This window comes from Hemiscyllium ocellatum, chromosome 33, assembly GCF_020745735.1.
Source record: "Hemiscyllium ocellatum isolate sHemOce1 chromosome 33, sHemOce1.pat.X.cur, whole genome shotgun sequence".
Classification (NCBI taxonomy): Eukaryota; Metazoa; Chordata; class Chondrichthyes; order Orectolobiformes; family Hemiscylliidae; genus Hemiscyllium; species Hemiscyllium ocellatum.
The window spans coordinates 12,566,192-12,590,437 of NC_083433.1; the positions used below are offsets into that span (position 1 = coordinate 12,566,192).

The 24,246-nt window shown below is 45.2% G+C and overlaps 2 protein-coding genes across 2 annotated transcripts in view; one reads left to right on the top strand and one right to left on the bottom strand.

Moving 5' to 3' along the window:
* LOC132831255 (histone-lysine N-methyltransferase KMT5C-like) overlaps positions 1-4,657 on the bottom strand; it is a 35,020-nt gene extending 30,363 nt beyond the window's left edge. The window contains exon 1 of the mRNA XM_060849275.1: positions 4,586-4,657. The gene's annotated coding sequence lies outside the window, so the exon portion shown is untranslated. The remainder of the gene's footprint in view (positions 1-4,585) is intronic.
* The window catches only part of tmem150b (transmembrane protein 150B), a 77,736-nt gene that overhangs the window by 5,866 nt on the left and 47,624 nt on the right, over positions 1-24,246 (top strand). The gene's annotated exons all lie outside the window — the stretch shown is intronic.

The window sequence follows — 24,246 nt, forward strand, 5'->3', positions numbered from 1 at the left end:
TTTAGTTAAAGCATCATATCAACCACCGCTTTTTAATAAACTACTTACAAATAGCTGACTGTCTATCTTAGATACCTGTGACTCCTGAATCCAAAAATGTATCTGATAGTTTGGGAAGGATGCACAGAAGCCGATATTCCGATTAGGGAAGTAGTGCAGAAGAGAGAGTGAAGTAACGGCCGTGGGGCTTGCTGCAAGGTAGGGCACAGGCACCAAAGTTCGGGAACAGGGAAAATCTTTGATAATTCAGGGAATGGAAGATTCAAACGAAAAGCTGTCGAGTCTGGAATGAGGAAAGGCGAGAGATATGCCAAGTTAACTATCATCTAATGCAGTTAAACAGTAAAGCCATTCAAACCAACTGACTTATGTTGGTGCTTATAGTCCACAAGAGCCTCTCCCACACTACTTTAGCCTCTGATCCTTTCTCCACTATGTAATTAGTTAGTTTTCCTTTAAATGCATGTATAGTTACAAGCCTGAACCACTCCCTGTTCCTTGAGCAGTTCTCAGTTCTAATGGAGAAAGAGGAGTCGTCACCAGTTATGAGGATTTCAGCAGCAGTTGAGGTAAATACAGACATGACCGTAACAGGGCGAAAGTGAGTACTGCAGATGCTGGAGATCAGAATCAAGGTTAGAGTGGTGCTGGAAAAGCACGGCGGGTCAGGCAGCATATGAGGAGCAGAAAAATTGAAGTTTCGGGCAAAAGCCCTTCATCAGGAATGAAGTTAGGAGCCTCAGGGGTGGCATCCTTCCTCCAGGCGTTGGGTGGTAAGGGGATAGCGATGGAGGAGGCCCAGGACCTGCTTGTCCTCAGCAGAGTGGGATGGGGAGTTGAAGTGGCATCAGGTGGTAAGGGACCCCACCGCCCCGTGGCTGAACATTTCAACTCCCCCTCCCACTCTGCCGAGGACATGCAGGTCCTGTGCCTTCTCCACCGCTGCTCCCTCACCACCTGACGCCTGGAAGAAGATTGCCTCATCTTCTGCCTCAGGACCCTCCAACCCAAGGGCATCAGTGTGGACTTCACCAATTTTCTCATTTCCCCTCCACCCCCTTACCCAGTTCCAACCTTCCAGCTCAGCACCATTCTCATGACCTGTCCCATCTGTCAATCTTCCTTCCCACCTATCCGCTCCACCTTCCTCTCCATCTCCATCCACATATTGCACTCTCAGTTATCTTTCCCCACCCCCCCCCCAAGTTCCATCCCCTGCCAGTTACCTCTCCATCCCTGAGCCACACAGCTTTAATCCTGATGAAGGGCTTTTGCACAAAATGTTGATTTTCCTGTTTCTTGGATGCTGCTTGACTTGCTGTGCTTTTCCACAGCAATCATGAATCATGACTGTAACAGGATCAGACTTTGGCATAGAGCTTCCCGATCAGCTCAATAACTCACTAATGATTAATGTTTCTTCCCTCAATCTCCATGCCGAGGAATTTCTCTTCATTGGTGACTGCCATCGTCATCTTAACAGTCTTTCTCTCCAGTGTTCAGTTCCCTTCATTGTTCTTTAATATTTCTTTCTGTATAAACTCACGTATGGTTGCTGGAAATGAAGAACTTCAAGTATTGCAAGAAAAAAGGGAGACTTGCCACTGAACCTATTCATCCAGCACTTGTCAGGATAGAAACAAGAATGCCAAATTTCAAAGAGAGCAGCAATTTGTGCTAAATGAGAAAAGGATGCTGACTGGTTGGTAAGTCAACTCCTTTGAAAATTTAGCACTCTTGCATCTGTCCTGATGAATGCAAGACAAAGCTTTAACAGGATTGCTCTATTACAGCAATATTCAAAGTCATGTGTACTAATGGTCAGACCTTGACCATGCCATCTCACATGGGTTCTCCACCCACTATGGCCCTCCACTATGACATCTCTACAGCTACCAATCAAAGTCTCATCACCGATGATGCCCTTATTCACATTAAACCAGTAAATGACCTCCTTGGTCTTATTCTTGTTATGTCCCTCAATTCCAGTCTTTGAAGCCCGATGAAAGTAGACTTGAACATTTACAACAGACAATCAGCTCAGCCTTCCAGTCCTGGTTGGAATGGCTCTTCTCAATCAAAACTCTTCATTATCTCAGGACTACCCTATAACGCAAAGATAAACCTTCTCTACTACACTGTAAACTGTCTTTGCAAATCACTTTCCATAGCTCCACCTCCAAATTAAAAGGAAAACATTCTACCTGCCAGGATAAATACAGCTCCAACAACAAGAAAGATGCTTAACACTATCCAGGACAAATCAGCTTCATTGATAGGCATGGTATCCACTGCCTTAAACAAGCACTCCCTCCGCTACCAGTGTGTAATGACTGCAGAGAGTGTTGTGGTGCAGTAGTATTGGCCCTACCTCTGTGCAAGAGGTCTCTGTTCAAGAGGTGTGTCATAACATGTTTTAAAAGATTGATTAAAAATAATTACAATGACAGCAGTACGTACTATCTACAAGATGCACTGCAGCAATTTTGCCAAGTCTTTTTTCATAAAATCCCTACAGTGTGGAAACAGGCCATTTGGCCCATCAAATCCATATCAGTCCTCCAAACAGCATCATGCTCAGACCCACCCCAACGCTAATCCACCGAACCTGCACATCCTTGGACACTACAGGCAATTTAGCATGTCCAATCCACCTAACCTACACATCTTTGGACTATGGGAGGAAACCAGAGCCCCTGGAGGAAACCCAAGCAGACACAGGGAGAATGTGCAAACTCCACACAGACAGTGGCCTGAGGGTGGAATTGAATGCCTGATGCTGTGAGGCAGCAGTGCTAACCGCTGAGCCACCGTGCTGCCCCAGGACTTCTGACAACACTTCAGAATGAGGGCAGCAATCACATGGGAACATGATCTGTTAACCCTCTTCCTAGTTACACACCAATCTGACAATGCATCCTTCATCACCACTGATTCAAACTGTTGCTAGTCAAGGATGGGCAGCAAATACTGGTCAATCTAGCCTGACACTCGCACCTGACAAATCAAAAAAAAATTATAAATGCCTTTTTTTCCTTTAGATTCTAATCCACTCCTAGTTTACCTACTTCATAACTTCTATAAATCTCTGCTGTCTGTGCCCTAATACAGAAATGTCAAACATTTACAGCATAATTCGGGGATTCCGGTATTGGGCTGGGGTGTACAATGACCTGATGAAGGAGTGGCGCTCCGAAAGCTAGTGCTTCCAAGAAAACCTGTTGGACTATAACCTGGTGTTGTTTGATTTTTAACTATTTACAGCATAGGAGACCCATTTGGCCCATACTTTCTGTGCCAGCAGAAAAGTTATCTGGCTTTATCTAATTTTTTAGCCTTTGGTTTCATCATCCAATAGGTTTCAAAACTTATGGTGCTTCCCTAAACACTTTTCAAATATTGGTGTTTCTGCCTCTACCAACCTTTCAGGCACAAAGTGCCAAGCCTCACTGTTGTCCAGATTTTTAAAATAATGTAATATGATTCCTCTCTATTCCATCTACCAATTAACTTCATCAACTGCAATTCATTCATCGCGCCCCATGCTCACTGGCCCACACTGGCCAACAACTAGATTTTTAAATTCTCATCCTTGTTTTTTTAAATCTCTCTTTGCCCTACCCTCTAAAATCCCAGCAGTCCTCCAATTCCAGCATCTTGTATACCAAAATTTTAATTACTCTGTCACTGTTGGCCATGCCATCCCAGCTGGCTCAACCCTAAACTTTGGAATTCAATCCCTAAACCCCTCAGGTCTATCTTCCTCTTTCAAAAGAGAGCTCTCTAGACAAGCCTTAGGTATAGCATTGAACAGTTACAGCACAGGAGGCCATTTGGTCAGTGATGTCTATGCCCATTCTCCAGAAGAGTCTCAATCTCCCACCTTTGCTCAAGGTCTAGCAAACCTCTTCTCTTCAGATAAGTATCCAATTCTCATTTGGTAGCCTGAACTGAATCTTCTTCCACCACACTCTTAAGCCATGCATTTGAGACCCTAACTGATGACTGAAGTTGTTCATCATGGTCTCCATTATTTCTGTGGCTTATCACCCTATACTAATACCATCCAGCTTTGGATCTATCTGGCAAAACAGGAAGTTTCTCCCCATTGCAGACCACTTATAGGATTTTGACATATGTAATACAGGGTCAAATAATGCTCAATAAGCACTCCCACAAAGCACCCAAGGATGATTTTACAAAGTTAAACATTCAACATATATACAAGTTGCTGTGTGTCTTGTTTCACAGATAGAAAATGACCATTCACCTGGGAGAACAGGTATTGGAGCAAGGAATGCCCAGTACTCCTGATATTGTGCTCAATACTCTTTGGGAAGAAAATTATTACAATGAGAAAATCATTTTAGCAAAATGAATTCCTGCATTAACTCAGAAAAAAGCAATCAGTGTAAACAAGGGTTGGACATTTACAATGTATTTATAAACAAAGAGCAATAGCTTAGGTTTCCGTTTCCAACAGCTGGAATAACTTTTAAAATATCGAAAACATCCCCAACCCCTAAGTTAGAGTTAGGAAATTTTTTTATCATTTTAAAAAAAATTTCTTATGTCACAAACTTACCTTTAAACCAACTGAGACAATCCCGAGGTGCCTCCGCGAGCCACCCAAACCTGATGGCGAGCCGGTCCCGCCTCTTGCACAAGTTGATTGGTCGAGTGTCTTCCATCACCTCATCGTTCTGTCCTCTGATTGATCAGCGGCACGTCAAGCAATTCCCACTTCCGGCAGCCAGCAGGTTTGGGTGTACCAGAAGTGTAGGCCGCCCGGACCCTGCCTTGCGTTGCTAAGCGACTTTTTTCTCCAACCCATTCATCAATTTAAAAAAAGAAAATAAGTGAAAACAAATTTAACTTCTGCTGCAACTACCAGTTTTTAACCTGACGAATTATGTTCTTTATTTAAAATTAATTATCTACCTTGAGCTCTGGTTACCCAAGGTTTACCTTTTACTATTAACCTGTCTCTCTGAAAGCAGCTTCCAGCAACCACATTGACTCAGGTTAACAGCTACAAACTTTTTTTTCCCTGTCGATGACAACAGTCATCATTGAAAGCCCTTGCATTGATGTTCTTCATATAAGATCTTAGGATCGTTATAGCATTGATAATGGCCATTTGGTCCATTGTGCTTGTGCCAGACCTCTTGGAGATAACCAGTCCCATTTTCCTGTCATTTCTCCACTGATTTGCAAATTTTTATACTTTTGGGTACACAATTCCCTTTCAAAAGCCCTATTCTTAAAAAAAAAGTTACATCATAGAATCCCTACAGTACGGAAAGAAGACATTCAGCCCATCAAGTTTGCACTGACTCTGAACAGCAGCCCAACCCTATCCCCACATTCCTGAAGAAGGGCTTATGCCCGAAACGTCAAATCTCCTGTTCCTTGGATGCTGCCTGACCTGCTGCGCTTTTTCAGCAACACATTTTCAGCTCTGATCTCCAGCATCTGCAGTCCTCACATTTTCAGCTCGAATTTGTCTAACTTGCCTACCTTTGGACTTTGGGAAGAAAAAGCAAAGCATCCAGTAGAAACAGGGAGAATGTGAAAACTCGACGCAGTCACTCAAGACTGGAATTGAACGAGGAACCCTGCTGCTGTGACACAGCAGTAGTAACCATTGTGCCATGTTTGTTTACAGATCAGCTGATATCGATGTCCGATGGCAATGATTTCTGTCTGTCTATTTTGACTTTTATCTCCACTTTGAATACCTGTTTCAAATCTCCTCTGAATTTATTGCTTTCCAAGGAGAACAACACCACTTTGCCAATCTATTCATTTTTTAAATTCATTTGTAGGATATGGGTGATAAATACTGTCCAAACAAAGAAGTAACTGAAGTCTTAACATTTCACAAATCTAAAATGTCTACATACAAAAAATTCTTAACTAGCATTTACAATCAATGCTATACCCGCTAATCACTCCTGACTATGGTGGTTACTCAACCATTTTGCTTCAGCTTAATCCTCGCTACTGTGGGCATTTTCAAGAGAGAAATAGAGAGTTTATTGGTAAGCAAGATGTTAAAAGATTATCAGGGGTTGGCAAGAATGTGGATTTGAGGTTAGAGTTAGTTCAGCCATGAACTTAGAGGTTGTTATTCAGATTGGAGGCCTGTGACCAACTGTGTGCGATAAGGCTCGGTGCTGGATCCACCATTGTTCATTACTTATCTAAACGATTTAGATGAGAATATAGGAGGGATGGTTAGTAAGTTTGCAAATGACACCAAAATTGATGATAAAGTTGACAGGTTATCGAAGAATGTAACACCATTTTGAACAACTGGGCCAGTGCGCTGAGGAATGGCAGATGGAGTTGAATTCAGATAAGTTTGAGGTGTTGCATTTTGGTGAGATAAAACAGGACATCATTTACATAGTTAATGGTAGGACCCTGGGAAGTGTTTTTGAATGGAGACCTTATAGAGGTTCATAAAATCATAAGGGGCATATATAAGGTGAATTGCCAAGGTCTTTTCCCCACAGTAGGGAAGTCAAAACCTTGGAGGGCATAGGTTTAAAGTGAGAGGGGAAAGATTTAAAAGGGATCTGAGGGGCAATGTTTTCACACACAGGGTGGTGCGTATATGGAACAAGCTGCCAGAGGAAGTCATAGAAGGGGGTACAATTACAATATTGAAAAGACATTTGGAGAGATACATGGATAGGTAAGATTTAGAGGGTTGTGGGCTAAATGCAGACAAATGGGACCAGTTCGGTTTAGAAAATCTGGTTGGCATGGAGGGGTTGGACTGAAGGGACTGTTTCTGTGCTGTATGATTCTATGACTCAATTGTTTGGCAGAGCAGGCTCAAGAAACCCTTTCAGGGACTACTCCTACTCTTGGTTTGTATGTTATTTCAGGAGGTGAATAACACTGACAGATTTAAGGAGGGAATTCCAGAACTTAGGGCTCAGATTGTTGAAAAAGCAGTCGACAAAATGGAGTAATTAAAACCAAGGTGAGCCAAAAGGCCAGAATAGAACCCTCCAACCACAAGGGATGAACTCAGATTTCTCCAGTTTCCTCATTTCCCTTCCCCCCACCTTGTCTCAGTTGATTCCCTCGAACTCAGCACTGCCCTCCTAACCTGCAATCTTCTTCCTGACCTCTCCGCCCCCACCCCACTCCGGCCTATCACCCTCACCTTGACCTCCTTCCACCTATCACATCTCCATCGCCCCTCCCCCAAGTCCCTCCTCCCTACCTTTTATCTTAGCCTGCTGGACACACTTTCCTCATTCCTGATGAAGGGCTTATGCCCGAAACGTCGAATTTCCTGTTCCTTGGATGCTGCCTGACCTGCTGCGCTTTAACCAGCAACACATTTTCAGCTCAGAATAGAGGACTGCAAACTTCTCAGAGGATTACAAATATAAAGAAGGGTTTGTGGAGAAATTTGTAAACAAGGTTCAAAGAATTTTAAAATTGAAGTGTTTCCATCTAGATTTGGAAACACAGGGCGAATAGTAAGTCTGCGAATAAACCTGAGAATATCAATGCTGTCGTCTGACTAGTCACATGCAATCACAATCTTCAGTTCTTTTACTAAATGTGCAGTTAAGTAAAAGTGAAAACTGCTGAATATAAGAAAGAAAATAGAAAATGATGAAAATACTCAGCACTTAATGATAAGGTTCTAGGGAGTGTTGCTGAACAAAGGCAACTTGGAGTGCAGGTTCATAGCTTCTTGAGAGTGGAGTCACAGGTCGATAGAATAGTGAAAAAGACATTTGGTATGCTTTCCTTTATTGGTCAGAGTATGGAGTACAGGAGTTGAGAAGTCATATTACGGCTGTACAAGACATTGGTTAGGCCACTGTTGGAATATTGCGTGCAGTTCTGGTCCCCTTCCTATCAGAAACATGTTGTGAAACTTGAAAGGATTCAGAAAAGGTTTACAAGGATGTTGCTTGGGTTGGAGAATTTGAGCTACGGGGAGAGGATGAATAGGCTGGGGATGTTTTCCCTGGAACATTGGAGGCTGAGGGGTGACCAGATAGAGGTTTATAAAATCACGAGGGGATAAATAGACAATGTCTTTTCTCTGAGGTGGAGTCCAGAACTAGAGGGCATAGGTTTAGGGTGAGAGGGGAAAGAATATAAAAGAGACCTAAGGGACAACCTTTTCACACAGAGGGTGGTGTGTGTATGGAATGAGCTGCCAGAGGAAGTGGTGGAGGCTGGTACAATTGCAACATTTAAAAGGCATTTAGATGGCTATATCAATAGAAAGGGTTTGGAGGGATATGGGCCAGGTATTGGCAGGTGGGACTAGATTGGGTTGGGATATCTGGTCGGCATAGACAAGTTGGACCGAAGGGTCTGTTTCTGTGCTGTACATCTTTATGACTCTATGCCAGCTAGAATCTGTGGAAGAGAAACTTTAGCCTTTTGTTTGAGAAACATCTATCAGGTTTGAAGATTTGCAGTTCTTCAGGACACTGCCTTAAATCTAGCCATCTTTAGCTGCTTCATTAATGACTCTATAAGGTCAGAAGTTCACTGATGAATGCATGATATTCCACATCATTTGCAACTCTTGCGATGCTGAAGCTGTCTTGTAGTTATTAAGCTCCAGTCAGAACTAAGGGTATACAAGCTCATTGTTTGTTGCAATCCAACAGAGAGGTTTTATTCTGAAGCTGTGTAATCTGTAAAAGCTCAAACAAGTTAGAACAAGCCCATGAGTGCTGGTTGAACACTCACCAATGTCACATAATTTACATCTCAAAGTGAAACGGTCCCAACATAACATACAACAACTATAATACATAACACCAACACAAATTCTTCTAAAAGACCTAAACAACATTCAAACTTATGCTAATTAGGGGCTAGTAACATTTGCGCCACACAATGTCATGTCTAGCAAGAGAAAATCTAACTATCATTTCGACAATTCAATGGTATTATCAATATGGAAAGCCCCTCTACCAACATCTTGAGGGTTACTTTGGTCAGAAACTGGACTGAACCAGCCATATGTGGCTGCAAGATCAGGTCAGAGGCTGGGAATTCTGCAGTGAGTAACTCACCACTTGTCTTCTCAAAGCCTGTCCACCATCTATAAGGCATGGTCCAGGAGCATGATGGAATATTTACCAACTTACCTGGATAAATGCAGCTCCACCAACACTCAAAAAGCTGGATAACATCCAAGACAAAGTACACCATTTGACCCACCTAAAATTGTCAACATTCACTTTCTTCACCAGTGACACACAATGGCAGCAGTAGGTACCATTTACAAGATGCACTGCAATAACTCACCAACGCCCCTTAGACAGCACCTTCCAAACATATGACTTCAAACAAGTAGAAAGATAAGGTCAGCAGTTACATGGGAACATCACGATCTGCAACTTTCCCTTCAAGCCACTCATCATCCTGACTTGGAAATATATCATTGTTCCTTCATAATTGCAGAGTCAGGATACTGAAACTTCCTTCCAAGAGCACGGTGGATGCCCCTGCACTACATGGATTGCAACAGTTCAAGAAGGCAGCTCATCACCGCAATCTCGAAGGCATTTAGGATCGACAATAAATGTTGGCCTTGCCAGTGCGCCCACATCTTGTGAAAGAAGAAAAGAAAGAAAATGGTAAGAAAGAATGAAATAGTATGAGAAAACCCAAACGTTTGACAGGTGGTATACAGATAAGATATGGGGTCAGCCATTTTTAAAAAAAGGGCAGAAACGAAAATGTGTTGCTGGAAAAGCGCAGCAGGTCAGGCAGCATCCAAGGAGCAGGAGAGTCGATATTTCGGGCATGAGCCTGAAACATCGATTCTCCTGCTCCTTGGATGCTGCCTGACCTGCTGCGCTTTTCCAGCAACACATTTTCAGCTCTGATCTCCAGCATCTGCAGTCCTCACTTTCTCCTTAAAAAAAGGGCAGCATGGTTAGCACTGCCGCCTCACAATGCCACAGTCCCAGGTTCAATCCCAGTTTTGGGTGACTCTTTGTGTGGAAAGAAAGGCATGTTAGATGGATTGGCCATGCTAAATTTCCCATAGTGTCCAGGAATGTGTAGGGCTGGTGGATTAGCCATGAGAAATGCAGAGTTTGGGGAGGGGGGGTATGGGGGTGAGTCTTGGTGGGATACTCTTTAGAGAGTGGATTTGTTGGGCCGAATGGCCTGTTTCTGCACTGTAGGGATTCTATGAAGTATGTAATAAGAGGAGGGAAAGGGCTATAATTGATAGATAAGACAATCACAGACAGAGGCACTGTGATGTTTGGAGTCGAGGCTATCAGGACACTATGTTGAGAGGAGTGTCAGCCTAGCTTTATTCATTTTGCATTGTTGGATTCTAGCCTCTTTCACTATCCGATGTTTCTTAAGACCTTCCTATTTCAACTATTGAAATGCTCTGTTTCGTGTTTTTTCATGCTTCCTGTTAACCATGTCATCTTATTTTGCAAGCACCTCCCTACTGTTTCTCCTTTCTGATTTTCTCCCCAATTTTTGCTTCGGTCTGAATCTACTTAAATCTGATTCATTTCATATAAATACGAAACAAAGAAAGCCTTGTACTTACAAAGTGCTTTTGCAACCATCAGATTCCTCAAAGTACTTGATAGCCAAATGAAGTGATTGTGCCGGAATGTTAGGAAAAGTGGTAACCAATTTGCACACAGTAAGCTCCCACAAACAAAATTATGATAATGCCTAATCTGTTAAAACTATGCTGTCCAAGGGATAAATATCAGCCAGGGAGAGAACTCATCTTCTCAAAACATCATGGAATCTTTTACATCCATTTGAGCAGTCAAATGGATCCTTAAATTAACATCTCTTCTGTAAAATGGCACCTGCAGCAACACAACTCATTTCCAGCTTTGTTTTTCTTGTGGTCACGCCCTGGTTCAGTTTTAAATCAAGGTCTTGTCTGAAACATAAACTAGTCTGTTGTCTCCATGGATGCTGATGCAGTGTCTTACATTTGCCATTTTGATTACTGATTCATGTCATCGCCACGCAGAATCCTCGCTTGGAAAGATATCCTTTGTCAGTGCTGAGTCAAAGCCCAGGTTGTCCCTAAACCTGCATCAGTTCATGAAGGTGATTCACCCCTTGTCAAGGGCAATTAGGGATGGCTAACGCAAGCAACATCTGCTTGTCACAAACGAGAAAGAAAATTTCCGTTAAAGAGCTGGCATTGGGGTGATGGGTTGAATGGCCTCCTTCTACTTTGTAACCATCCACGGACTCTAAAATGATCTCACATAGTGGAGCAAAATGAGCCATGTTATGTTGTTGCCACTACTACAGAGCATCTGATATTTACTTCCTTTGACCGCCATGAGATGGACTGTTTACAAATAAACTGGATTTTTCGGAATTAATTTCATGGGTTGCTATGGTGATTTCCCACATACTTATCCTGAAGCGAAACCAGTGAGCTATCGTACCTTCGTCTAGTGTCATGGGGAGATACAATATGTTGAGATTCCCCTCAGAGAATGAAGGAATACCTGGATGGGCTTGTACAAAGCAATCTAGCTACAAAAAGAAATCAGTGAGCAAGTAATCCAGGCTAACAATCTGAAGGCATTGGTTTGAATCCTGCCAAACTGATGAAATTTAAAATCAGTCAATAAATTTGGAGTTGAGTATTAGTCTCAGTAATGGTGACCATGAAACTGCTCTCAATCTTCTTCAACAACCTGGTCAGATGTGTACCATCACATGTATTTAAATCAAGGCCTTCTGGCCCAGAGGTGGGGCGCTTCCAGTGCACCCTCATCTTCCCTCAAGTGTATAAAAACCTGAACTTCGACAAATAGATTCATGCCCTTTCCTTAATGAATGAATGAACATATGAAGAGGGAGGTAAAAACAATGACTGCAGATGCTGGAAACCAGATTCTGGATTGGTTTTGCCCGAAACATCGATTTCGCTGCTCCTTGGATGCTGCCTGAACTGCTGTGCTCTTCCAGCACCACTAATCCAAAATATATCTAGGGAGATACAGTGGAAAGTGTTTCATTGTCACGATCCGGTGCCATTTTGAGGTAGGAAAGAATAAAAAGGAAGTACTTAAGTAAAGTTCATCTTCATTGGCCGGGGTGCCAACCGCAGCTCCAGGGCCTATTGCAACCAGGTGTCCCCGCTCCAGGCACCAACACCGCTGCAGTCAACAACTCACTGCTGCTGATATAGTTCACACTCCGGGCCTCCAACAAGCAGGAGCCCCACTCCACCATCACTGCAGCCAATGCCTCGCCCCCATTCCAGGGGCCTGCCATCCTTACATGTGACTCCAGACCACTGCAAATGCTGCCCTTGCCAAGGATGTCTGATAAAATACAGAAAAGGCACTAATGAACACATCTCAAGAAAATACATGGCAGCCCAGCTGTAAGTGGCCAGGGGTGGGGGGAAGGTCTCGTGCTGCCGTGGTAACCTCTGGACTCACAGGTTCAAGTCCCACAGGTTAAATGCTTGAGAAGTTTAAATGAAAATATCTGAAGTTATCAAAAGATGGAAGCATAAATTTGTGAAAAGGGCTCTTGCGGTAGTGTTCCCCACCTCTGAATCAGGATGAGCAAATTACTGTTGGAATCTACTGAAAACAATAAACACTGGAGATCAAAGCAGGTCAGGCAGATTACTTACTTACAGTGTGGAAACAGGCCCTTTGGCCCAACAAGTCCACACCGACCCACAACCCACCCATACCCCTACATTTACCCCTTACCTAACAGTACGGGCAATTTAGCATGGCCAATTCACCTGACCCGCGCATCTTTGGACTGTGGGAGGAAACCGGAGCACCCGGAGGAAACCCACACAGACACAGGGAGAACGTGCAAACTCCACACAGACAGTCGCCTGAGGCAGGAATTGAACCCGGGTCTCTGGTGCTGTGAAGCAGCAGAGCTAACCACTGTGCCACGGTGCAGCTTCCATGATCAGAGAGCAAGCTAACATTTTTGAGTATACATAACTCTTCATCAGAGCAGCTCTCTGATTTCCAGCTATTTTTGTTCTCTGAACTAGGATGCCTATATTCAAGTCCCAGCTGCTCCAGAGGTGTGTAATAACATCACGATTATAAAATGTAAGTTTGTGAAAAAAGACTTATCTGTGGATCTTTAGATGGTATGATTCTCTGTGGCCATACTGTTTGGCTCATAAATAGATAGAAGATGCTTTTCAAATAGAAATATCCAGAAAAGACAGAAGAGGGAGTGGTGAGTCAATCTAAAGAGGGACAAAGTGGATACAATCTGGTGGATATATGAATAATCCTCATGGCTCGAAACTGGAAAACGTGTAAATAAAGGTTTGTGAAAAATTATTCTGTCTCAAGCTCTTTTCCAGGAGAATCCATAGTACAGCACAAACAAGTAAATGATTTGATATATTTGGGGATTGTTTAAAACTCAACTATTTTGGCTTTTACGTCTTTGTAAATCTTTTCTGAACCCTTTCAAGTTTCACAACATACTTCCTATAGCAGTTGGATCCAATTACAGATTGCCTCCCCAAAGCCCATTTTGGACAGCACATCCCATATGTAGGTGTGCGATATTCTGTCAAAGGCCTCCTTTTTTTATCTCAAAATATACTTTATTCATAGAAATAAATCTTTGGTACCTGTACAATTTGTCATGTCGTTCATAAATATATACATTGCATGTTTTAACATTACAAAGAATAGATTGAATTAATCGAATTTACAGTTTTCCTATTTACAGTTCCCTATATTAACCATCCAATCTCTTATTATTTAGCTGTGGCTTCAGTGGAACCCACCTAGTGAGTGGGTGCCCTGTTATACGATAGCAAAGGAACCTTCTTTAACCCCCAGTTTATGGGGTTACCATTGTCCATTTGACTGTCCTGTCTCTGGGGTAGCTGTCTGCATCCCCATGGTGAGCACGAACTGCTGGACCGTCGCTGGGCTGAGGTAGCTATCCAGCTCCTCACTGGGGTCATTTACCCGCTCTGGTGTCATTGAGCCAAGGCAAGGGTCCGCACCGTCCAGTTCTGTGTCTGACAATGGGACTGTCAGAGGATCACAGCTTTCAGTTACCTGTAGTTGTGGGGCAGTGGGTACTCACTGGGTGGAGGGTGGACTTCGGGGAGTCTGTTGTTTCCTGGTTGGGAGGAAATGCCCTCCTCTTTATCTACGGCGCTCTGTCTCTTCTTCTGGTGGTGATGACCTTCTTTGCGCCCGTCTTCCCCTTCCGAAGAGCTGGCCTTCTCTCCCTCGTGCAGTTGTCTTTTCCCCCTTTGCTGGGAGGCTTTGGGGGCCTGGCAGGATTTTCTCTTCCTGTTTTTAACCGGTATCCACTCCTCTGCCTTCTCGATTTCCTCCTCCTCCATTGCTTACATCTGTCCAGCTAGATCTAGGATCAGCTGCTGTGTCTCTCCGCTGGCTGCTGCCTCCTCCACTCCAGCCTGTTCTTCTTTCTGGGTGCCACCAGTCTCCGTTTTCCTGCTGTCTGGGTGGACCTTGCTGGTCTTTGGGGGTCCACGGCTCACATTGCCACCTCCAGCCATCTGTGCGTAAGTGGGGCCCCCCGTCTTGGGCAGGTCTTGTACATGTGGCCCGCCTCTCCGCCCAGGTTGCAGCTCTTTGCTTCCTGACAGACCTTAGTCAAAGGCCTCCTCCTGGTCCATGATGAGGCAGGGGTCCACCCTCTTATTGTGCACGTAGCTGACTGAAGAGTGTGAGGCTCCCAGAGAATGTCTTGCTCAGTAAAGCGCAGGTTTGGTCAGGGTGAATCACTGATCCCAGAGTGACCTGACCCAGTTGGCGATTTTTTTTATTTCAAAAATATACTTTATTCATAAGATATATGATGGTCTGTACAGTTGGTCATGCCATACATATGTAAACATTTACATACAGAGATCAGAATTTATCATTGTTATATACAGGTCTGTACATTTTTCAATCATATGCCCATGTATTTAGCTGAGGTGTCAGCAGAGCCCAACTGACTGCGTGGGCCCCCTGTTCTTCTTTAGTCAGACAGATGTAACACGGTGGTCTTTCCCCACTGCGCCTTGGCGGCAGCTGCCCAAGCTTCAGCGCGTCCCTCAACACGTAGTCCTGGACCTTGGAATGTGCCAGTCTGCAACACTCAGTCGGGGTCAACTCCTTCAGCGGAAGATCAACAGGTTTCAGATCGCCCAGAGAGCCTCCTTCACCGAGTTGATGATCCTCCAGGCACAGTTGATGTTCGTCTCGGTGTGCGTCCCGGGGAACAGGCCGTAGAGCACGGAGTCCCGCATCACGACACTGCTCGGGACAAACCTCGACAAACATCACTGCATTCCTCTCCAGACTTCCTCTGCATAGGCACATTCCAGAAGGAGGTGGGTGACAGTCTCTTCCCCCCCGCAGCCGCTTCGAGGGCAGCGTGCGGTGCGGCTGAGAGTCCGGGCATGCATAAAGGATCTCACAGGCAGAGCCCTTCTCACCACTAACCAAGCCATGTCTTGGTGCTTGTTGGACAGTTCTGGCGATGAGGCATTCTGCCAAATGGCTTTGACAGTCTGCTCAGGGAACTGCTCGATAGGATCTGCCCTCTCCTTTTCCCGAAGGGTCTCAAGGACACTACGTGCTGACCACTTCCTGATGGACTTGTGGTCAAAGGTGTTTTTCTTCATAAACTTCTCCACGAAGGACAGGTGATACGGAACGGTCCAACTACTCGGAGCGTTCCGTGGCAGCGAGGCCAGGCCCATCCTTCGCAACACCGAGGACAGGTAGAACCTCAGTACGTAGTGACACTTGGTGTTTGCGTACCGGGGATCCACGCACAGCTTGATGCAGCCACACACAAAGGTGGCCATCAGGGTGAGGGTGGCATTGGGTGTATTTTTTCCCCCATTGCCCAGATCTTTGTACAGCAAGTCCCTTCGAATCTGGTCCATCTTTGATCTCCATATAAACTGGAAGATGGCCCGGGTGACTGCAGCGGCACAGATTCTGGGAATAGGCCAGACCTGTGCCACATATAATAGCAATGACAGTGCCTCACACCTGATGACCAGGTTTTTTCCCGCGATGGAGAGCGACTGTAGCTTCCATCTGCCCAGTTTCTGCCTCACTTTGCTGATACACTCCTCCCAAGACTTGGCACAAGCCCCAGCCCCCCCGAACCAAATACCCAGCACCTTCAGGTGGACGGTCCTGACGGTGAAGGGGGTCGAGGATTGGTCGGCCCAGTTCCCGAAGAGCATGGCCTCGCTCTTGCCTCGGTTTACCTTGGCCCCCGAGGCCCGTTCGAACTGGTCACATATGCACATGAGTCTGCGCACGGACAGTGGATCCGAGCAGAAAACGGCGACGTCATCCATGTACAGGGAGGCCTTAACCTGCAGGACCCCGCTGCCCGGAATAGTCACCCCTCTCAGGCTCGCATCCTTCCTGATGGACTCGGCAAATGGCTCTATGCAGCACACAAACAAGGTAGGAGAGAGAGGGCAGCCCTGCCTGACTCCAGATCTGACTGGGAAGCTATCTGATTCCCACCCATTGATTGAGACTGCACTGACAATGTTGGTGTAGAGCAGTCTGATCCAATTGCAGATTCCCTCCCCAAAGCCCATTTTGGAGAGAACATCTCTCATATACCTGTGTGATATCCTGTCAAAGGCTTTCTCCTGGTCCAGGCTGATCAGGCAGGTGTCCAACCCTCTGTCCTGCACGTAGGCGATCATATCCCTGAGGAGTGCGAGACTCTCAGGGATCTTCCTGCTCGGTACAGCACAAGTTTGGTCAGGGTGAATCACCGACCCCAGAGCAGACCTGACCCAGTTGGTGATTGCCTTTGACAGAATTTTGTAATCTGCATTCAACAAATTGGTCTCCAATTTTTGAGTTCCTCCCTCTCCCCCTTCCTTTTGGAATCTGCATTTAGCAGTGAGATTGGTCACCAATTTCTAATTTCTTCCCTCTCCCCTTCCACTTGTAGGTGAGGGTGATGATGTCTTCTCTCATGGATTTGCACATGTTACCTGCTAGAAACATACTGTTGAACACCTCCAGCAGGTTCTGGCCAACCAAGTCCCACAGAGCTGAATACAGCTCAGCTGGTAAGCCGTCATTTCTAGGAGTTTTATTCTTTCTAAGGACTCGAGGGCTTTGGTCAGCTAATTCAGAGATAACAGTTGGTCCAGCCCTCCCACGTGCTGTCTAAGACCTGCATGATAGAGGACAGGAACAGCTTTGTGTCATACAGATTGGCATAAAAAGATTTGCTGATCCTCAGGATGTCAGGCTGACATTACCAAACCATCTTCTTCCTTCAGATCAGCGTGGCCGGGGCATGCACAAAACCTTAGGAAGCGCGCATCAGCAAGGTGATGCAGAAACTGGGCCTTTGGGAGCACTGCTCCCTCTCCATTGCAGGTAAAAACCTCGTCATCAGGTGTGAGGCACTTCCTCAGTTGTTGAACGTGACGTGGATTGGCCCAATCCCTGAAACTGCACTGTTGCAGTCACCCCAGCCATCTTCCACTGCATCTGGAGGTTTACAATGGACAGTGTCAGCAGTGACACCAGGTGCAAAGCTCTGATGGCCACCTTTGTGTGTGGGTGCATCAAGCTGTGCATAGACCCTCGGAACGCAAGCACCAAGGGTCACTACATACTGATGTTCTACCTGTCCCTGGTGTTGTGAAGGATGGGCTTGGCCTCATTGCCATGGAACGCTCCAAGTAGTTGGACTGTTCAGTATCATTTGTCCTTCATGGAAAAATTTGTAAAGAAAAACACCTTTGACCACAAGTCCATCAGGAAGTAGTCAGCACACAGCGTCCTTGAGACCCTGTGGGAAAAGGAGAGGATGGATCCTGTCGGGTTGTTCCCTGAGCAGACTGTCAAAGCCATTTGGCAGAATGCCTCATCACCAGAACTTTCCAACAAGCACCAAGACATCGCTTGGCTGGTGGTAAGAAGGGCTCTGCCTGTGAGATCCTTCAGGTACACCCGGACTCTTTGCACGGGGACTGTGAACTGGCCAATGACTTCACATAATGAGATCAGCCAGGTGGACCTCAAAGAACGCGAGTTCCCTGGTTAGGGCTGTTACAAAAAGAGCAGTGTCAGACATTCTGTTCACTCTGAGAGCTGGCTCTGAGTGAGTTAGATCAGTGCTGAAAATGTGTTGCTGGAAAAGTGCAGCAGGTCGGGCAGCATCCAAGGAACAGGAAATTCGACGTTTTGGGCATAAGCTCTTCATCAGGAAGCCCTTCCTGATGAAGGGCTTATGCCCGAAACGTCGAATTTCCTGTTCCTTGGATGCTGCCCGACCTGCTGCGCATTTCCAGCAACACATTTTCAGCTCTGATCTCCAGTATCTTTCTCCTCTGAGTTAGATCAGTGTCAAGGACTCTCCATGTGTCAATAAAGAATGACATGGTGATGGGATACCAGCCTCTGTGGAATTATTTCAACTCCCTCACTCATACAGAGATTCATATTCACTTACTCACATCCTCAGTCAGACCCAGATCCTCCTGATCTTTGTCATTCCTTCTAGCCCTACCTGATAATTCTGCTATCTTGTATGTCCCTGTTTTTAATTGTTCACAGTAAGCAGCTGTGCCTTGCTTGTTCCAGCTCCTACTCTCTGTAATTCCCTTCTTAAACTTCAATTTTCTCCTTTTAGAAGCTGATTTGTATCTAATACCCTGATCAAGATTTTGGCCCCTTGCCCTCAAATCTCCTTCTATGGCTCGGTGTCAAATATTATTTAAATGGAGAAAGATTACAGAATGCTCTGATACGGAGTGATCTGGGTGTCCTTGTACATGAGTCATAAACAGGTACAACAAGTAATTAGGAAGACAAATAGAGTGTTGGCATTAGTGAGACCGCAACTAGAATAATATGTACTATAATTTAGTCTTCTTGTTTAATGAATTTTAAAAAAAACGATTCATGAGATTTGGGCATTGCTGGTTTGGCCATCATTTATTGCCCATCCATAATTGATTCCCGAAGAAGGGCTTATGCCCGAAACGTCGAATTTCCAGCTCCTTGGATGCTGCCTGACCTGCTGCGCTTTTCCAGCAACACACTTTCAGCTCTGATCTCACTTTCTCCTCATTCATAATTGTCCAGAGGTCAGTGAAGTGACAACTCGTTGCTGTGGGACTGGAGTCACATAGGCCAGAACAGGTAAGAATAGCAATTTCCTTTCTTAAAGGGACATTATGGAGCCAAATGGGGTTTTGCAACAATGGTTATATGGTTGTCATTAGGCTATGTTAGAATTCAAAGCCAAGTCCCTAGAACTGGATTATTAGGCCTTACATATGTGCAATATTCAGTCAACATTCTTGGGATTGATCCTTGGAGTGTCTCGTTGACTTTGGAAGAAAGGCTGAGCCAGTTAGGCCTGTGAGAGGTGATCTGATCGAAACGCATAAGATTCTGAGGGGCTTGGGACGGTGCATGGTCATGTGGAGCAGTACAGAATGAGAGACGCGATTTCAGAATCAAGGGTCTCCCATTTTAAAATGGAGGATGTTATATAAAGCAGTGATCGAAAGGGTTAAGTGACGTCAGAAGATGAGATCTGCCCTTTAATGAAATATTGAGGGCTGTTCCTGGGAGGAGCTAACTAATGCCTAAATGATAGGCTGAGCTGTTTTGTCTGCACCACAATGTTTTGGCACCAGTAATGTGTTCTTACTCTTAAATTGAGCTTGATGTAATGTAACTAGTTAAGAAGTGAAAACTAAAAGAACTGCTGATGCTGTAAATCAGAAACAAACTTGTTGGAAAAGCTCAGCAAGTCTGGCAGCATCTATGGAGAGAAATCAGAGTTAACGTTTTGGGTTGAGTTCCTCAGGACTGATGGTAGCGAGAAAAAGATTGGTGTTTCTGCAGAAGAAAGGGTTGGGTTAGGTAGCAAGGAGGTAAGTAGATGGTGTGGTTAATAAGTGACTCAGAATAAACCCTTAATGTGCATCGAGATTGAGCCTCTCTTCTGCTGAAAATGTCATGAGGTGTATCCTTCACCATTGGGAACTTAGATGAACCCCAAGCAGAGGGATTAACACCAGTGAAACTACCCCAGAACTCCACAGAAGCCGGTTATCCCGTCACCAAGTCACCCTTTATTTACACGTGGAGAGTACATGATACTGATCCAGCTCCCTCAGAGCCAGTTCTCAGACTGAACAGAAACAAAAAACAGAAATTGCTGAAAAACTCAGCAGGTTTGGCAGCATCTGTGGAGAGAAGTCAGGTGGCCCTTCCTCAGAACTCAGAGTGAACAGAACCTCATTATATCTGTCAGCCAGGGCTCCCTGATTTGACCAGATTAACAGTCCAGATCAGAGGTTGCAACCACTACCCCAGGCATCCCAGTTGGTTTAATTGCAACATCATATAGATGATGACAGTGGCGAGGATTTTGCTCAAACATAAGAGAGAAGAGAAGGAATTTAATCTTTTAGAGGATCTTTAGTTCTCTATACTGAAGAACAGTGGAGAGCATTTTAAATATAAATTAGAGTGGTGCTGGAAAAGCACAGCAGGTCAGGCAGTATCCGAGGAGCAGGAAAATCAACATTTCAGGCAACAGCCCTTCATCCGGAATCAGCCTTTCATCCTGATGGGCTTGTCATTAGGCTATGGTAGAATTCAAAGCCAAGTCCCTAGAACTGGATTATTAGGCCTTACAGCTGAAAATGTGTTGCTGGAAAAGCGCAGCAGGTTAGGCAGCATCCAAGGAGCAGGAGAGTCGACGTTTCGGGCATAAGCCCTTCTTCAGGTCTCCTATTAGGCCTTAAATATGTGCCAAAACATCGATTTTCCTGGATGCTGCCTGACCTGCTGTGCTTTTCCAGCACCACTCTAATCTTGACTCTAATCTCCAGCATCTGCAGTCCTCACTTGCACCTTGAATTTTAAATATATTCAAAGCTGAGTTGGACAGATTTTTGATGAGTAAGAAGAGGCAGAGTTATGGGGGATAGATGGGAACAAGATGCTTAATCCAAACAGATCAATCATGACTATATTGAATGGCAGAGCATAGCTGAGGGGCTGATTGGTCTCTTCCTGCTTCTAAACCTTGTGGCTGATGGTGATAACTCCCCTGTGATACCTTGGAACACCTTACTAAGTTAGAGGAGCAACATAGCTTCTCTTTATTGTTGTTAGTGCACTAAACCAGAATCATTGGCAATTCTAGATTTCTCAAAATAAGAAGTGCAACTGTTCCCAGGAAAATACATTTGGCAAAACTGTTTTTAGTTGGGGCGTGGAATTTTCTAGAAGCTGACACCCCATTCTTTCCGTTGTGTCACAAATGTCAATAATATACAATCACCTCAGTGTACTATGCCATTCCAGGTAAATCAGAAAGAGTTTGGACAAAATCCCTGAGAACTTCCCATTTAAATTTATGTTTTGTGGAAAAATTGAGGTGGAACGTTCGCTGATGGCTAATACAGTATTAGCATGAGCCCAGTGCAAAACAAAGGGATCTGATTTGAGGCCACAGTGCCAACATCAAGGCCTGGATTTTTAGGCCCAATGGCAGGCAGGTACAGAGCTGGATATAGCCTGAAAGCACTGGCACTACCTGACGTGCTCATTTCCTGACTCCATTTCCAATGCGTGTCATTTTTGCAGGAATGTTACCGTTTTTTGAATTGGAGGGATGGGGGGATGGGGGGGAAGTGGGGGTAATGTAGTTACCTGGAGGCAAGTATCCTGTGCGATGCTATGGCCAGAGGTCTCCTCGGGGTCTTGGATGATTTCCCTATTGGACTAGGTTCAAGAGCAGTCAAAGACCATCCTGTGGATCCTAACTCATCCCCTTCTCCCATTCCCATTAGATTAGATTACTTACAGTGTGGAAACAGGCCCTTTGGCCCAACAAGTCCACACCGACCCGCCGAAGCGCAACCCACCCATACCCCTACATTTACCTCTTACCTAACACTACGGGCAATTTAGCATGGCCAATTCACCTAACCTGCACATCTTTGGACTGTGGGAGGAAACCGGAGCACCCGGAGGAAACCCAAGCAGACACGGGGAGAACGTGCAAACTCCACACAGTCAGTCGCCTGAGGCGGGAATTGAACCCGGGTCTCAGGCGCTGTGAGGCAGCAGTGCTAACCACTGTGCCACCGTGCCGCCCATTGGGTCGACCCAGCTGCTGTACCAAAAATGGAATGACGGGTCACTTCACTTCCAAGCTGAAGTGCCAGCTCTCTTTTGCAGCCTGCCATTCCTCCAAAAGGCCTCTGTCTTTGAGGAACACCTCCTCCCCACACCCATGAATTGAATGTAGAATCTGTCTCATAATAATTAAGACAGTTGGGTGGCATGGTATCTCAGTGGTTAGCACTGCTGCCTCACAGTGCCAGGGACCCGGGTTCAATACCATCCTTGGGTGACAGGCTCGATGGAGTTTGCACATTCTCTCTGTTTCTGCGTGGGTTTCCTCCGGGTGCTCTGGTTTCCTCCCACAGTTCAAAGATGTACAAGTTAGATGGATTGGCCATGCTAAATTGTCCTGTCGTATCCAAGGACGCGTTAGCCGTGGTAAATGCGAGGTTACAGGGATAGGGTGGGATGCACTTTGGAGGGTCAGTACAGACTTTAATGGGCTAAATGGCCTCTTTTTGCATCATAGAGATTCTAATTAAACTGGCACCTCCATGAAAAGCCCTCCTGAAAGTGGGAAACACTCTTATTTTCCAACTCCACTCAAGGGGCCTTTACCTGGAAAGGAGCAGGGAAGGGAGTACCAGCCAGGGACCTAGCTACTTTTGTCTAACCAGTGAACCAGAGTGGGCAAGGTGCCAGGGTAGGATTATTGTAAAACATCCAACACTGGAGAACGCACCCTCCAACCTTTGTGGTTTTGACCTTTCTTTGTGTATGAACCTTTCAGAATATTTCATTGGTGTGGGCCGAAGGATAAATATTGGCCAAGTCAAGGGGGGGGGAGCCACCCTCCTTTCCTTCAAAACAGTGGGTGGGGGATATTTAAAGTTCCCCTAAAGCACGGCATTGGTTAGCCATTTCATTCAAAAGACAACAGCCCGGACTCTGCAGCATTCCCTTGGCACTGCACTGGTAGTGACAGTGTAGGTGCTGTGCTCAGCTCTCTGTCACATGAACTAATACCCTATTCCTAGATGCTGTCCAATCTTTTTTTATAAATTCATAGAATGTGAACATCTCTGGCCAGCTTTCAGCGGCAAGTGCTTCTTAGACCTAATTGCCCTTGAAGTGAGTGGCTTGCTCGGCCATACTATGGAACCCAAAATAGTACAGTACAGGAACAGGCCCTTCGGCCCATGATGCTGTGTTGAACATGACAAGAAATTAACCGAATCCCTTCTGCCTACCCATGGTCCTTATCTCTCCATTCCTTGCTTATTCATGTGCTTAACTAAAAATCCCTTAAACACCCCTATCATGTCAGCTTCCAACACCAGCCCTGGCAACCCGGTCCAGGCACCGACCACTCTCGTGTGTGTGAGAAGCCTGCCCCTCACATCTCCTTGGAGTTTTCTACCTTTCACCTTGAATGCACGGCCTCTCGTGTTAGAACTGGGCAGTTAAGAGGCAACCATATTGTTGTTGGTCTGTAGTCATGTATATTTCTTACTGCAAAATTGTACTTTATTCACAAAAAAAACTTTATCTCCCTCTATAGGTAGTAAAGTCGTTCTGTACAGTCTTTGCACATCAAGAAGAACATTGACGTTTCCTGCAGTTGCGTTGGAGTGATCCTTTTTATGGAGAATAATAATCTTTCAGAAGACAACAGAGTTTGAGGCATGGCTAACGACAGGCCCAACAAGTTGCAAAAACCAAAGGCATTTCTCCCTCATGCAGAACACCATTTACATACATTGAGGCACCAGGAGGGTCTGATAGCTGATTGGATCCCCATTGTACTTTGGCTGAAAGACCTTAAACGGTGGTTTATCCTCACTGCCCCAAGCTCTACTGTGTCCTTCACCACGTAGTCCTGGACCTTGGAATGTGCCATTCCGCAACATGCTGGACAGAGAAGGAGGTTACCTTGGATCACAACGGGATCTTGATCAGATGGGCCAATGGGCTGAGGAGTGGCAGATGGAGTTTAATTTAGATAAATGTGAGGTGGTGCATTTTGGGAAAGCACACCTTAGCAGGACTTATACACTTAATGGTAAGGTCCTAGGGAGTGTTACTGAACAAACAGACCTTG